This window comes from Ursus maritimus, unplaced genomic scaffold (genome assembly GCF_017311325.1).
Source record: "Ursus maritimus isolate PB19 unplaced genomic scaffold, ASM1731132v1 scaffold_5, whole genome shotgun sequence".
NCBI lineage: Eukaryota > Metazoa > Chordata > Mammalia > Carnivora > Ursidae > Ursus > Ursus maritimus.
In genome coordinates, this window is record NW_024426663.1 from 58,659,337 (window position 1) to 58,673,768 (window position 14,432).

The 14,432-nt window shown below is 38.5% G+C and overlaps 1 protein-coding gene across 2 annotated transcripts in view; it reads left to right on the forward strand.

Annotated features, from left to right (window-relative positions):
- CDKL3 (cyclin dependent kinase like 3) overlaps positions 1–14,432 on the forward strand; it is a 61,919-nt gene that overhangs the window by 23,210 nt on the left and 24,277 nt on the right. The gene's annotated exons all lie outside the window — the stretch shown is intronic.

Genomic DNA, 14,432 nt, shown 5'->3' on the forward strand with positions numbered 1-14,432 from the left:
CTGCTACATAATGATGTTACCATGTTTGTTCTGTACTGCAGAGGGGCTCCAACTCCAGGTGATCTTTGCAGACATCTTTCAGGCTGTATCCATGCTTGCTTTAAGCTGTACCCCACCCTTGGCAGAATTGTCTCCTCTGCTTATCTTTAGTTTCTACATTCTGCAAAGATTTAAAAATCATTTACCTCACTCTGCCAGTGTTACCATAGGAACTGCCAAGTTTCCTATTTTCTGGAATATGGCACCCTCTTTACAAAGTCTGGCAAATAATTTTTAAGTTGTGCTGTTCTAGATGCCTTAAAAAGTAGCATAGTCTCAGTCTATTGTGAAACTGTAGAAACAGCATATGAAACTGCAATCTTCTATACAAATAGCAAATCCTGAGTACATAAAGGGACCAAGTGGTCCAACTTAACACAAGAAATGGGGCGATGGTGGATAATTCTCACGCACTTTTCCTAGAAGCCATTATTCTGTTTTTACAATATCTAACTTCAGTGAGTATTTGCTTCATGCCAGAAACTGTTCTAAATACTTTACATGCATTAAATCATTTAATTTTCACAACCCTATAAGGTGCTGCTATTATTATCACCCCCATTTTATTTCATTTTATTATGATAATTCAGTTATTTTATTAAATTTTTTTAATTTGAGGGGTGCCTGGGCGGCTCAGTCGGTTAAGCATCTGCCTTTGGCTCAGGTCATGATCTCAGGGTCCTGGGATCAAGCCCCACACTGGGTTCCCTGCTCAGAGGAGAGCCTGCTTCTCCCTCTCCTTCTGCCTCTCCCCCTACTTGTGCTCTCTCTCTCTCTCTGTCAAATAAATAAGTAAAATCTTTTTTAGAAAAATAAAGAAGTAATGCTAAATATTTAAACAAAAATTTTTAATTTGAAAATAGTTGACACACAGTATTACATTAGTTTCAGGTGTACAACATAACGATTCGACATCTTTTTTTACATTATGCTATGATCATTACAAATGTAGTTACCATTTGTCGCCCTACAATGCTATTATAGTATCATTGATATATCCCCTATGTTGTACCTTTTTTTCCCATGACACATTCTTTCTGTGACTGGAAGTCTGTATTTCTCACTCCCCTTCACCCATTTTGCCCATCTCCCCATCATCCCCATTTAAAATAAGAGGATACTAAGGTACAGAAAGGAAAACTCATTTGCCCCAAGTCACCCCAGAGTACCTTCTCAACTGTACTTACCACTGATGCCTCACACAGACCATCTCTGTGCCTCCGTTACTTTATCTGTATAATGAAAATAATAATAGAACCAGTTTCATCGGTTTGTTGTGAGAATCAAATGATTTAATGAATGAAGAAGATTAGAGTATAGTAAATGCTCAATGTAGCCTCCATAAGATCTATGTCCCACTTTTACCCTCTCTTCATGATAGAGCTTAAGTTCCTTTTCTGATGTTCCCCCTGTTTTCCAATCCTTGCCCCCAAATCATATCTCCTTCTAAACCGTCTTGTTCATTATTTATAAATTTTGTGTCAGTTAATATTTAATATGGCCTAGTTCTAGTTCTTTTAAAAAAACACTTCCTACTGAAAGATAAGTTGTTTGGGAACAGATATAATCTCTTATCCACAGAGACAAAATTGATAACTTGTACATGGTAAATTTGGATTCTATGAGACTTCACATTATGTTTGAAATAAATTTGCTAGTGCATGTTTTTTTAAAAAAATCCTGTTATTGTAAAGCAACACACAGATACAAAAAAGCTCACGCAATGACTGTATAGCTTCACTGCTAGATCAAAAAATAGAATTTTGTGGGGCAGGGATGGGTTAAATAGGTGAGGGGGATTAAGAAACATTTATCACGATAAGCAATGAGTAGTGCATAGAATCGGTGAATCATATATGCTTGAAAGTAATATAACACTTCATATTAATTATACTTGAATTAAAAAATAGAACTTTGCTGCCCCTCCAAAGACTCTCTATGTGCCCTATTCCAATTATATCGCTCTCCCTTATCCCATAAGTGACCATGATGTTGACTTTTATTATATTCAGTTCCTTTCATTTCTTTATAGTTTTATCTACTTCTCTAAGTACATGCACTTAGTTTAACCAAGCCTTTTTAAAATGATAGCTTTTTTGAGATATGATTCACATACCATAAAAATCACCCATTTAAATTGTACAATTCAGTGGTTTTTAGTATATTCACAAAGTTGTACAATCATCACTACATTCAATTTTATTTTTTTAATGATTTTTTATTATATTATGTTAGTCACCATACAGTACATCCCCGGTTTCCGATGTAAGGCTCGATGATTCATTAGTTGTGTATAACACCCAGTGCACCATGCAATACATGCCCTCCTTACTACCCATCACCGGTCTATCCCATTCCCCCACCCCCCTCCCCTCTGTGGCCCTCAGTTTGTTTCTCATAGTCCATAGTCTCTCATGTTTCATTCCCCCTTCTGATTACCCCCCCTTTCTTTATCCCTTTCTTCCCCTACCGATCATCCTAGTTCTTATGTTCTTACAGATGAGAGAAATCATATGAGTAGTTGGTTCTCTTCTGCTTGACTTATTTCACTTAGCATTATCTCCTCCAGTGCCGTCCATGTTGTAGCAAACGTTGAGAACTCGTTCTTTCTGATAGCGGAGTAATATTCCATTGTATATATGGACCACAACTTCTTAATCCAGTCATCTGTTGCAGGGCATCTCGGCTCCTTCCACGATTTAGCTATTGTGGACATTGCTGCTATGAACATTGGGGTGCATATGGCCCTTCTCTCTCTTTTTTTTTTTATTTAATAATGATTTTTTATTATATTATGTTAGTCACCATACAGTACATCCCCGGTTTTCGATGTAAAGTTTGATGATTCATTTGTTGTGTATAACACCCAGTGCACCATGCAATATGTGCCCTCCTTACTACCCATCACCGGTCTATCCCATTCCCCCGACCTCCCCCTCTGTAGCCCTCAGTTTGTCTCATAGTCCATAGTCTCTCATGTTTCATTCCCCTTCTGATTACCCCTTTCTTTATCCCTTTCTTCCCCTACTGACATTCTAGTTCTTATGTTCCATAGATGAGAGAAATCATATGATAAAGTTGTCTTTTCTGCTTGACTTATTTCACTAGCATTATCTCCTCCAGTGCCGTCCATGTTGTAGCAAATGTTGAGAACTCATTCTTTCTGTTTGCTGAGTAAGATTCCATTGTTTATATGGACCACAACTTCTTAATCCAGTCAGCTGTTGCAGGGCATCTCTCGGCTCCTTCCACGATTAGCTATTGTGGACATTGCTGCTATGAACATTGGGGTGCATATGGCCCTTCTCTTCACTACGCCTGTATCTTTGGGGTAAACACCCAGTAGTAGAATGGCTGGATCATAGGGTAGCTCAATTTTTAACTTTTAAGGGACCTCCACACGGTTTTCCAGAGAGTGGTCTGTCACCACTTACTTCCCAATTCCAACAATGTAGGAGGGATCCCCTTTCTCCACATCCTCTCCAACAATTGTTGTTTCTTGCTCTTGTCTATTTTTGCCATTCTAACTGGCTAAGGTGGATCTCAGTGTGGTTTTGATTTGAATTTCCTTGATGGCTAATGATTTTGAACATTTTTTCATGTGTCTGTTAGCCATTTGTATGTCTTCTCATTGAAAAGTATCTGTTCATATCTTCTGCCCATTTTTTTGATTCTGTTTTTATTTGTTTCTCGTGATTGAGTTTGAGAAGTTCTTTGTAGATCTTGATACCAGTCCTTTATCTGTAGTGTCATTTGCAAATATATTCTCCCATTCTTGGCTGCCTCTTTAGTTTTTCTTGACTGTTTCCCTTGGCTGTTTAGAAACTTTTAATCTTGATGAAGTCCCATAAATTCATTTTATCTTTTGTTTCTCTTGCCTTTTGGGGGATGTGTCATGAAAAAGTGCTGCTTTGGCCGATGTCGTAGAGGTTGCTGTGCCTATGTTCTCCTTTAGAATTTTGATGGATTCCTCCTGTCTCACATCGAGGTCTTTCATCCATTTGGAGTTTATTTTTGTGTATGGTGTGAGATAGTGGTCAAGTTTCATTCTTTTTTTTGCATGTACCTGTCCAATTTTCCCAGCACCATTTATTGAAGAGACTGTCTTTTTCCCAATCGGATGCTTTTTTCCTGCTTTTATCAAAGATTTAGCTACTCAAAGAGCCGAGGGTCCATTTCTGGGCTCTCTATTCTGTTCCTGCTTGGTCTATGTGTCTGTTTTTGTGCCAGTACCATGCTGCCTGTGATCACAGCTTGTAGTACAGTTTCAAACCGTGCATCAGGATGCCCCCCAGCTTTGTTTTTTTTTTTTCTCTCTCTTTCTCTCTTTTTTCCTTTTTAAACAGTTCCTTTGGAGATTTGGGTCCTCTTTCTGTTTGCCACAAATTAAAGGACTATTTGTTCAGTTCTTTGAAAAATGTCCTCGGTATTTTGATCGGGATAGCATTGAAAGTGTAGATTTCTGGGTAGCATGGACATTTTAATCATGTTAATTCTTCCGATCCATGAGCATGGAATATCTTTCCATCTTTTTATGTCTTCCTAATGTCTTTAAAGAGTGATTTATAGTTTCTAGAATATAGGTCCTTACGTCTCTGGTTACAAATTCCAAGGTAATGTATGGTTTTTAAAAGGTTTGTAAATGGGATGGATTCCCTAATTTCTCTTTCTTCGGCTCCGTTATTGCAATAGAAAATGCAACTGATTTCGAGCATTGATTTTGTATCCCTGCCTAATGCTTGAATTGCTCTATAACTTCTAATAGTTTGGGAGTGGCTTTTGGGTTTTCCATATAGAGTATCATGTCATCTGCGAAGAGAGACATTTTGACTTCTTCGTCGATTTTGAATACCTTTGATCCCTTTTTGTCGCCTGATTGCTGTTGCAAGGAATTTCTTAGTACTATGTTGAATAGTAGTGGCAAGAGTGGGCATCCTTGTCGACTTCCTGATCTTATGGAAAGGCTTCCCAGCTTTTCTCCCATTGAGAATAATAATATATTTGCATAGGGCTTCTTTATGAGATTGAGAAATGTACCTTCTATTCCTACACTCTAAAGGGTTTTAATCAGGAAAGGATGCTGTATTTTGTCAAATGCTTTTGGCATCGATTGAGAGGATCATATGGTTCTCGAGTCTTTTCTTGTTGATATGATGTATCATCACTGACTTGGATTTGCGAATATTGAACCACGCTGTATCCCAGGTATGAATCCCACTTGATCGTGATGGGATAATCCTTTTGTACGTACTGTTGATCTTATTAGCAAGTATCTTATTGAGGATTTTGCGCCCATATTCATTAGGAAATCGGTCTGTAATTCTCCTTTTGAGGGGTCTTTTTGCCTGGTTTGGGGATCAAGGTAATATTGGCCTCATAGAATGAGTTTGGTAGCTTTCCTTCTGTTTCTATTTTTTTGAAATAGCTTTAGGAGAACAGGTATTATTTCTTCTTTTGAATGTTTGGTAGAATTCTCCCCAGGAAAACCATCCGGCCTGGAGTTTTGTTATTTGGAAGGGTTGTTTATCACTGACTCAATTCTTCATAATTAATTGGCCTGTTTAAGAAATCAATTTCTTCCGGTTTCACCTTGGTAGTTTATAGGTTTCCAGGAAGGATTCCATCTCTTCCAGATTGCCAGCTATTGGCATATAGCTGTTGATAAAAATTTCTAATAATCCTTCCAATTTCAATGGTGTTTGTCGTGGACCTCTCCTCTTTTCATTCATAATTTTAATAATTCGTCCTTTCTTTCTTTTTGGATAAGTGTTGCCAGTGGTCTGTCAATTTTATTGATTCTCTCAAAGAACCAGCTTCTAGTCTGTTGATCTGCTCTACTGTACTTCTGGTTTCTTGCTTTTCTGATTGATTTCAGCTCTAATTTTGGTCAACTGCTTCCTCGTAAGGATTAGGCCTGTCTCTGTTGCTGTTCCAGCTTTCTGAGGTGAGAATATAAAAACTGCATTTTAGATTTTTCATTCTTTTGAGTGAGGCTTGATGGCTATGTATTTCCCCCTTTAGGACTGGCTCTTTGCAGTATCCCAGGTTTTGGACTGTTGTATTTTCATTCTCTTTTTTTTATTAGTCTCCGTAAATTGTTTAATTTGATTTTTGATTTCCTAGTTTATCTGAGTCATTCCTGAGCAGGATGGTTCTTAGTTTGAGTTTCTTCCAAATTTTTCCTTGTGGTTGAGTTCCAATTTCAGAGCGTTGTGGTCTGGAGAATATGCAGGGATAATTTCAATCTTTTGGCATCGGTTGAGACCTGTTTTGTGTCCCAGAACATGGTCTATTCTTGAGAATGTTCCATAAGTATTAGAATAGAATGAGTATTCTTTTGGTTCTGGGGTGTAGTGTTCTATATATATCTATGAGGTCCAACTTGTCGAGTATGGCATTCAAAGCCTTTGATTCTTTGCTTAGTTTTTGCCAGGGTGTTCTCTGTCTATTTCTGGATAGTGGAGTGTTGAGGTCCCCTACTATTAATGTATTTTTATTATATGTCTCTTTATTCTGGTTAAGAGTTGGCTTGTGTATCTTAAGCTGCTCCTGTTGGGGGCATATATACTATAATTGTCATATCCACTTGTTGAATACTTCCCCTTAAGAATAATATAGCCCTTTCTGCATCTCTAACTATAGTCTGTAGTTTTTTTTTTTTTTTTTTTTTTTTTTTTTTTTTTTTTTTTTTTTTTTAAAATCCAATTTATCTGATATGAGAATTGCTACCCCAGCTTTTTTGAGGTCCATTTGCTTGAAAGATGTGTACCATCCCCACTCTCAGTCTGAATGCATCTTTGGGTTCGAATGAGTCTCTTGGACAGCAAATGGATGGGTCATTTCCTTTTTATCCAATCTGCAACCCTGTGGCGTTATGGGAGAATTTAAGCCATTCACATTAAGACTGAGTACGAGATATATGATTTTAATGATGTGCCATGTTGCCAGTAAAGTCTTTGTTTGTATTGGCTGTGACTTTCTGTTCTTGTATCACTCTTGGGGCCTTTTTACTTTTATAGAACTCTTAATATCTCCTGTAGGGCTGGTTTCATGGTTACAAAATTGGTTAGTGACTGGTGATTTTGAAATGTCTTTATTTCTCCATCAATTCTGAATGACAGCCTTGCTGATAAAGGATCCTTGGCTGCATGTTTTTCTCTCTGAAAGAGCTTTAAATATGCTCCCCCAACCCTTTCTCTCCTCATTCCAGGTCTGTGTAGACAGGTCTTGACGAATTCTGATGCCTTTGCCTTGGTACACATGAGAAATTTCTTTGCCCTGGCCGCTACTGTATCCTTGGATCTAATATTTGCGGTAATTCGTACCATGACGTGACGTGGCGTAGGTTTGTCGCGGATTGAGCTTGGGAGGGGTCCTCTCTGCCTCTTGTACACGAATGTTTGTTTCACTAGATTAGGGAAGTTTTCAGCTACAATTTGTTCAAATATCTCTTCTAGACTCCTGTTTTTCCACTCCCCTCGGGATGCCGATGATTCTAAACATTGATTGTTTCATTGAGTCAGTAATCTCCCGTAACCTACATTCGTAGAAGTGATTTTTTTAAGACCATCTTCTCTATTTTCATTTTTTCCTCTATTAACCCATCCTCCAATTCACTAACCCGTTCCTCTGCTTCTGTGACCCTGGCCGTCAGAGCCTCTAGTTTTGCCTTACCTGCATTTGGCTCACATAGAATTTTTAATTTCTGTCAGATTCGCTCTCATTTCTGTCCTTAGATTCTCTATTCCTTGCAAACCTTTTCGTTAATAGTTTTTTCAATTCTACTCATCATTTTGACCATCGCTACTCTGAATTCCATTTCTGATACTTTTGGTTACATCCATATCCATTATTTCTGTGGCAGAGGCCACAGACTCACTGTCTTTTCTTTGCTGGGCAGGGGGCTCCTTCTTCTTGTCATTCTGATGAGGAGAGGTTGCGGGGTTGTCCAGATTCTCCAATTATTGACTGGGTCCTGTATTTCGGCCCCCTGTTTTATAGGGATCTTAAAGGATGTGGGCTTCATCTTTTAAAGATTTACGATTTATTTATGTGGCAGCCATAACCAGCGAGAGAGGGAACAGAAGCAGGGGAGTGGGAGAGGAAGAAGCAGGTTTCCCAGCGGAGGAGCCCGATGAGGGACTCCCTTCCTCGGGAACGCCGGGATCACGCCTCCCTAAGCCGAAGACAGGCGCCAATGACTGCGCCACCCAGGCGCTCGGTTGTGGGCTTCTTGATTTTTCAGCCTGCCTTCTGTGTTTCTGGGGAGGGGCCTGCCGCGCCGATACTCAGGCAACCCTGTTTGGTTAGAGTCTCCATGTCCCCTGCGTAGGATGGGGATGGCACTCTCTGAGCCGCATTTCCAGGCTTTTGTTCTCTGGTGGCTTTCCTGGCGGTTTGCTGTGCCTCTTCTGAGAGTCAGAGCAGCAGCGGCCGACCCTCAGCTCTTCTGTCACAGAACAGAGGACCGGCGGCCCGTTCTCTACTAATGTTCGGGCTAATTTTTAACTCTGTTACTGTTGGTGCTGCTTTCAACCTGCAGCTGCCCCGGGATAACGCTTACACCGGGCGCTCCCAGCTCCTCACTTCCAGGGCCGCACGTTTCGGGTCCTTTTGCTTTTAATGCCGCTTAGCCGCCCTGCGCTCCTGAAGCTCCGGCCTCAGTCTGGATCCAGTGAGCGCACCAGGATTCCGGAGTTCCGCGAGATGCCTAGTGACGCGCGCACCCGGCTCACGGTCTCAGTCTGCTGTTTTGCGGGTGCCCACCGAGAGCCCGCCCGCTGCCCCGTGCAAGTGGCTACCGCTTCCTGGCGCCCGAACGCGGCGGCTCCCTCCCCCTTCCGTTTATCTTCCGATATCTGTGCACGGTTGCATGGCTCCCCGCTTCGTACCTCAATACTCAGCGCTGGAGATGTTCATTTGTAGAGATCTAGATGCATCTTCCTGCGTCTCAGGCTGGTTCCGTGGTTGTTTAGGCTGGTCTGGTACCTATCCAGCTCGACTCGGGGACCGGCTGAAAAAGGTGTCTCCTACTCCTCTGCCATCTTAACTCCTCTACTTCACTACATTCAATTTTAGAACATTTTCATCATCCCAAAAAGAAACACTCTATCCATTGGCAGTCACTCTCCCTTTCCTGTCAAGCCTTCCGGGCCTAGCAACCATGAGGCTACTTTCATTCTGTATGTATCTGCCTATTCTGGACTTTTCATATAAATGAGATTAAGCAAGATCTGTTTTTTGGGGACTGACTTCTCTCACTCTGAATATTGTTTTCAAGGGTTATCCATGTTGTAGCATGTATCAGTATCTCATTTCTTTTTATGGCTGAATAATATCCATCCTATAGATAGATCACATTTTATTTATCAAGTCTTTAGTTGATAGACATCTTGATTGTTTCCACTTTTTGGCTAGGGTGAATAATGTGAACATTCGTGTACATGTTTCAGTGTGGACATGTGTCTTCATTTCTTTGGGGTCTATACCTGGGAGCTGGAACTGTGTGTCTTGTGGCAACTCTGTGTTTGATCCTTTGAGGAACTGCCAGATTGGTTTCCACAGTGTCTGTACTGTTTTACATTCCCGCCAGCAGAATGTAGGGACTACGATTTCTTCATATCCTTGCCAACACTTAATTATTATCATTTTTATGTCCACCTTAGACTTTCTCCTCCACCCTCCCCAGGCATTCTTTTTTAAGTAGGTTTTTTAAGGGCACCTGGGTGGCTCAGTCAGTTAAGCATCTGCCTTCGGCTCAGGTCATGATCCCAGGGTCCTGGGATTGAGCCCTGAATCAGGCTCCCTGCTCAGCAGGGAGTCTGCTTCTCCCTCTCTCTCTCTCTCTCTGCCCCTCCCCTCCACTTGTGCTCTCTTTCTCTCTCTCTCTCTCTCTCTCACTCACTCTCTCTCAAATAAATAAATAAAATCTTAAAAAAATAAATATGCTTTTTATTTTGGAATAATTTTACATTTATAGAAAAGTTGTAGAGATAGTACAGAGAGTTCCCATACAACCCTCACCCAATTTCTGCTTCTCCTAACGTCATAATCTTACATTACTGTGGTATATTTGTTAAATCTAGTCTTGCCTTTTTATTTAAATAAGATCTGATATGTATTTATTTATTTATAAATTTTATTTATTTTTGCAAGAGAGAGAGAGAGAACACTAGCAGGGGTAGGGATAGAGGGAGAAGCAAGCTCACCTCTGAGCAAGGAGCCCAATGCAGGACTCCATCCCAGGACCCTGGGATCATGACCTGAGCTGAAAGCAGACACTTAACGGACAGAGCCACCCAGGCACTCCAAGATCTGATGTTTTTAAAATCTCTTTTAAACTACAGCAATTTCCTCTATCCCTTTATTTTTCTTACAATTTATCTGTTGAAGAACCCAGACCATTGAGTTTCTAAGTCTGAGTTTTTGATTGCATACTTGCAGTGGAGTTCAACATGTTTCTTTGTCCTTTATATTTTGTGCAAATTAGCACCTGGGTCCAGAGGGTGGATTAGTCTGAGGTTCAATCTATTTGGCAAGATTATAGGCAGTGTTGTCTTTTTGGGTCAGGAGAGGCATAAGTCTGAATGTCTCTTTCTGTGATGTTGGTAGCCACTGATGCTTAATGGCTAGATCTGTCAACTCATTGGGGTTTGCAAATGGTGGTATTTTAATTTTATCTTCTCTTCTTATTACTTCTAATACTTTTGGGTGGAGGTATTAAGGAGGGCACTTTTTGTGATGAGCACTGGCTCTTGTATGTAATTGATGAATCACTGAATTCTGCTCCAGAAACAAATATTGCATTGTATGTTAACTAAGTAAAATTTAAATTTAAAAAATTATGGTTGGGACAAAGCAAAAAAATTAAATAAAAATATTAAAAATTAAAAATGCAAAAAATAAAAATAAAAAAATAAATCCTCACTACTTGTTCTTTTTAAAAAAAGCTTTGTTGAGATACAATTCATACACAATATAATTCATGCATCTAAAGTATGCAATTAAATGGTTTTTAGTATATTCACAGATAGGTGCAACACCACCATAATTTTTGAACATTTTCTCATCACCTTAAAAGAAACCCTGTATCCTTTAGCTGTCACTCTCCTATACCCCCACCCTTCTTGCTTCAGTCCTAATCAACCGCTAATCTACTTTCTGACTTTGTAGATTTCCCTATTCTGATTTTCGTATGAATGGAATTATATAATATGTGGTCTTCTGTGACTAACTTTTTTACTTAGCATAATGATTTCAAGATTCATCCAAGTTGTGGCACATATTAGTACTTCCTTTCCTTTTTTTTTTTTTTTAAGATTTTATTTTTAAGTAATCTCTACACTCAATGTGGGCCTTGAACTCAAAACCCCGAGATCAAGAGTCAGATGCTCATCTGACTGAGCCAGCCAGGCATCCCCTTCCTTTCCTTTTTTATAGCCCCATTATTTTCCCATTATATGGATAGATCACTTTTGTTTATCCATTTGTCCACTGATAGACATTTGAGTTGTACTCACTTTTTGAATATTATGAATAATGCTGCTCTAAATATTTATGTACCAGTTTTTGTGTGGACATATGTTTTCATTTCCCTTGGAGTAGAATTAATGAGTCTTATGGTAACCCTATGTTTAATTATTTGAGACACTGCCAAACTGTTTTCCAAAGTGTCTGCATCATTTTAAAATCCCACCAGCAGAGTGTGCGGATTATAGTTTCTCTAATATCCTCATCAACACTTGTTATTATTTGACTTGGATTCTAGTCATCTTAATGGGTGTGAAGTGGTATCTCATTGTGGATTTGATTTGCATTTCCTTGATGACTAAAGATGTGAAGCATCTTTTCATGTGCTTATTAGCCATTTATACATCTTCCTTTGAGAAATATCTGTTCAGATCCTTTGTCCATTTTTTAAATTGTATTGGCTTTTTATTATTGAGTGTAAGAATTTTTTGTACACGAGTGGATTCAATTCCTTATCAGACAATACATTTTTAAATTTTTTCTCTCATTCTGTGGATTGTTTCTTCATTTCCTTGATGGTGTCCTATGACACACAAAAGTTTTTAATTTTTTTTAAGATTTATTTATTTGAGAGAGAGTGAGCCAGAGGGGAGGGGCAGACAGAGAGGGAGAGAGAATCTCCAGCAGACTCCCCACTGAGTGTGGAGCCCCATATGGGGCTTGATCTCACAACCTTGAGATCGTGACCTGAACTGAAACCGGAAGTCTGAGGCTTAACCAAAATGCACCACCCAGGTGCCCCTATTTTGAGTTAATTTTTATATGTGGTGTAAGGTAAGGGGTTTCCTTCTTTTGCATGTGTCTATCCACTTGTCTGAGCACCATTTGTTGAAAAGAATGTTTTTCCCTCATTGAATGGTCTTGGCACCCTTGTTGAAAACCAGTTGACCAGAAATATAAGGTTTATTTCTGGACTTTCAGTTCTATTCTGTTGATCTGTATGTTTGTCCTTGTTCCAAAATCACATTATCTTGATTACTATTGCTTTGTATTGAGTTTGAAACAGAAAAGTGTGAGTCTTCCGACTTTGTTTTTCCTTTTCAAGATTGTTTTGGCTATTCTGGGTTCCTTACAGTTTCATATGAATTTACGATCAGCTTGTCAATTTTTTTTTTCAATAGAGACAGTTAGGATTCTGATAGGGATTACACTGAATCTGTAAATCATTTTGGAGAGTATTGTCATCTAAACAATGTTAAATCTGCTAAACTATGAACATAGGACATTTTTCTATTTTATTTAGATCTTCAATTTCTTTCAACGTTTTATAGTTTTCAGAGCATACATTTTGTACTTCTGTTAAATTTATTCCTAAGTATTTTATTCTTTCTGATGCTATTGTGAATGGAACTGTTAATTTCATTTTCAGATTTTTCATTGCAAGTGTGAAAAAAACCCTGATTTTTGTATATTAATTTTTGTATCCTGCAACCTTGCTGAACATATTGTTCTAATAATTGTTTTGTGGATTCCTTAGGATTTTCTATATACAAGATCATGTCGTCTGTGAGCAGAGATAATTTTACTTCTTTTCTGGTCTGGATGATTTCTGTTTCCTTTTCCCCCTAATTTCTCTGACCAGAACATCCAGCACAGTGCTGAAAAGATGTGGTGAGAGCAGACATCCATGTCAGAATGTCATCCGTGTCAGAATGTCCCCAGACATTCCTAATGTCAGGGGAAAAGCATCCAATCTTTTACCATTAAGTACCATGTTAGCTGTGGGTTTTCGTAGATGCCCTTTCTCAGGTTGACAAAATTTCCTTTTATTCCTCGTTTGTTGAGAGTTTTTGTTATGAAAGGGTATTGGTCAAATGCTTTTTCTGTACCTATTGAGATGACCAAGTACATTTTATCTTTTTAATCTATTGATATGATGAAAAATATATTCCATTAATTGGTTTTGCATATTGAAACAACCTGTGTTCCTGGAATAAGTCCCACTTGATCATGGTGTATAATTCTTTTTTTTTCTTTTGATTTTGGTGCCTGAACCTGCTTGACCATGCTAAAATATAATGAAAGATGACATTTACAATGCAACATTAAGTACTGAAAGTTATTTCCATTGGAGGTATTGCCTGTTTCGTTGAGTCTACAAAACAACATGAACACTCTTAAATTTTAGGACTACTGTATTACTCTCCATAGCAGGGATGGGCAAATCTGGCCTATTGTCTGTTTTGTAAATAAAGTTTTATTGTAACAGCCACACCCATTCACTTACATATCGTCTGTGGCAGCTTTCACCCTGTTGCAGAGTTGCTTGAGAAGTCGCACCAGAGACTGTATGGTCTGCAAAGCTTAATATTCATTGTCCTCCTTTACAGAGAAAGTTTATTGGCCTCTGTGGAATACTGTGGTGAAAGTATAACAACACAAGAACAAAAGCAAACCATCTTTTTTTTGCATATATATAATTATTTTTAATTGAAGCATTGTTGATATATAATATTAATATTATTAATATTAATTAACATTAATTAATTAATATTAATATTAAATCATTTTCAGGTATACAACATAGTGATTCAAAAATTATATACATTATGAAATGTTCACCACAATAAGTATATTACAGTATTATTGACTGTTCCTTATGCTGTGCTTTTCATTTCTGTGAATTATTTATTTTATAACTGGAAGTTTGTACCTCTTTTTTTTTTTTTCAAGTTTGTATCTCTTAATCCCCTTCACCCATTTCACCCATCTCCCTTACCCCTTTGACAACTGCCAGCTTGTTCTTTATGGTTCTCAGTTTTTTATTTTATTTTATTTTATTTTATTTTATTTTATTTATTTAACTAATCTCTTCACCCACCATGGGCTTGAACTCTCAACCCTGAGATCAAGAGTTGAATGCT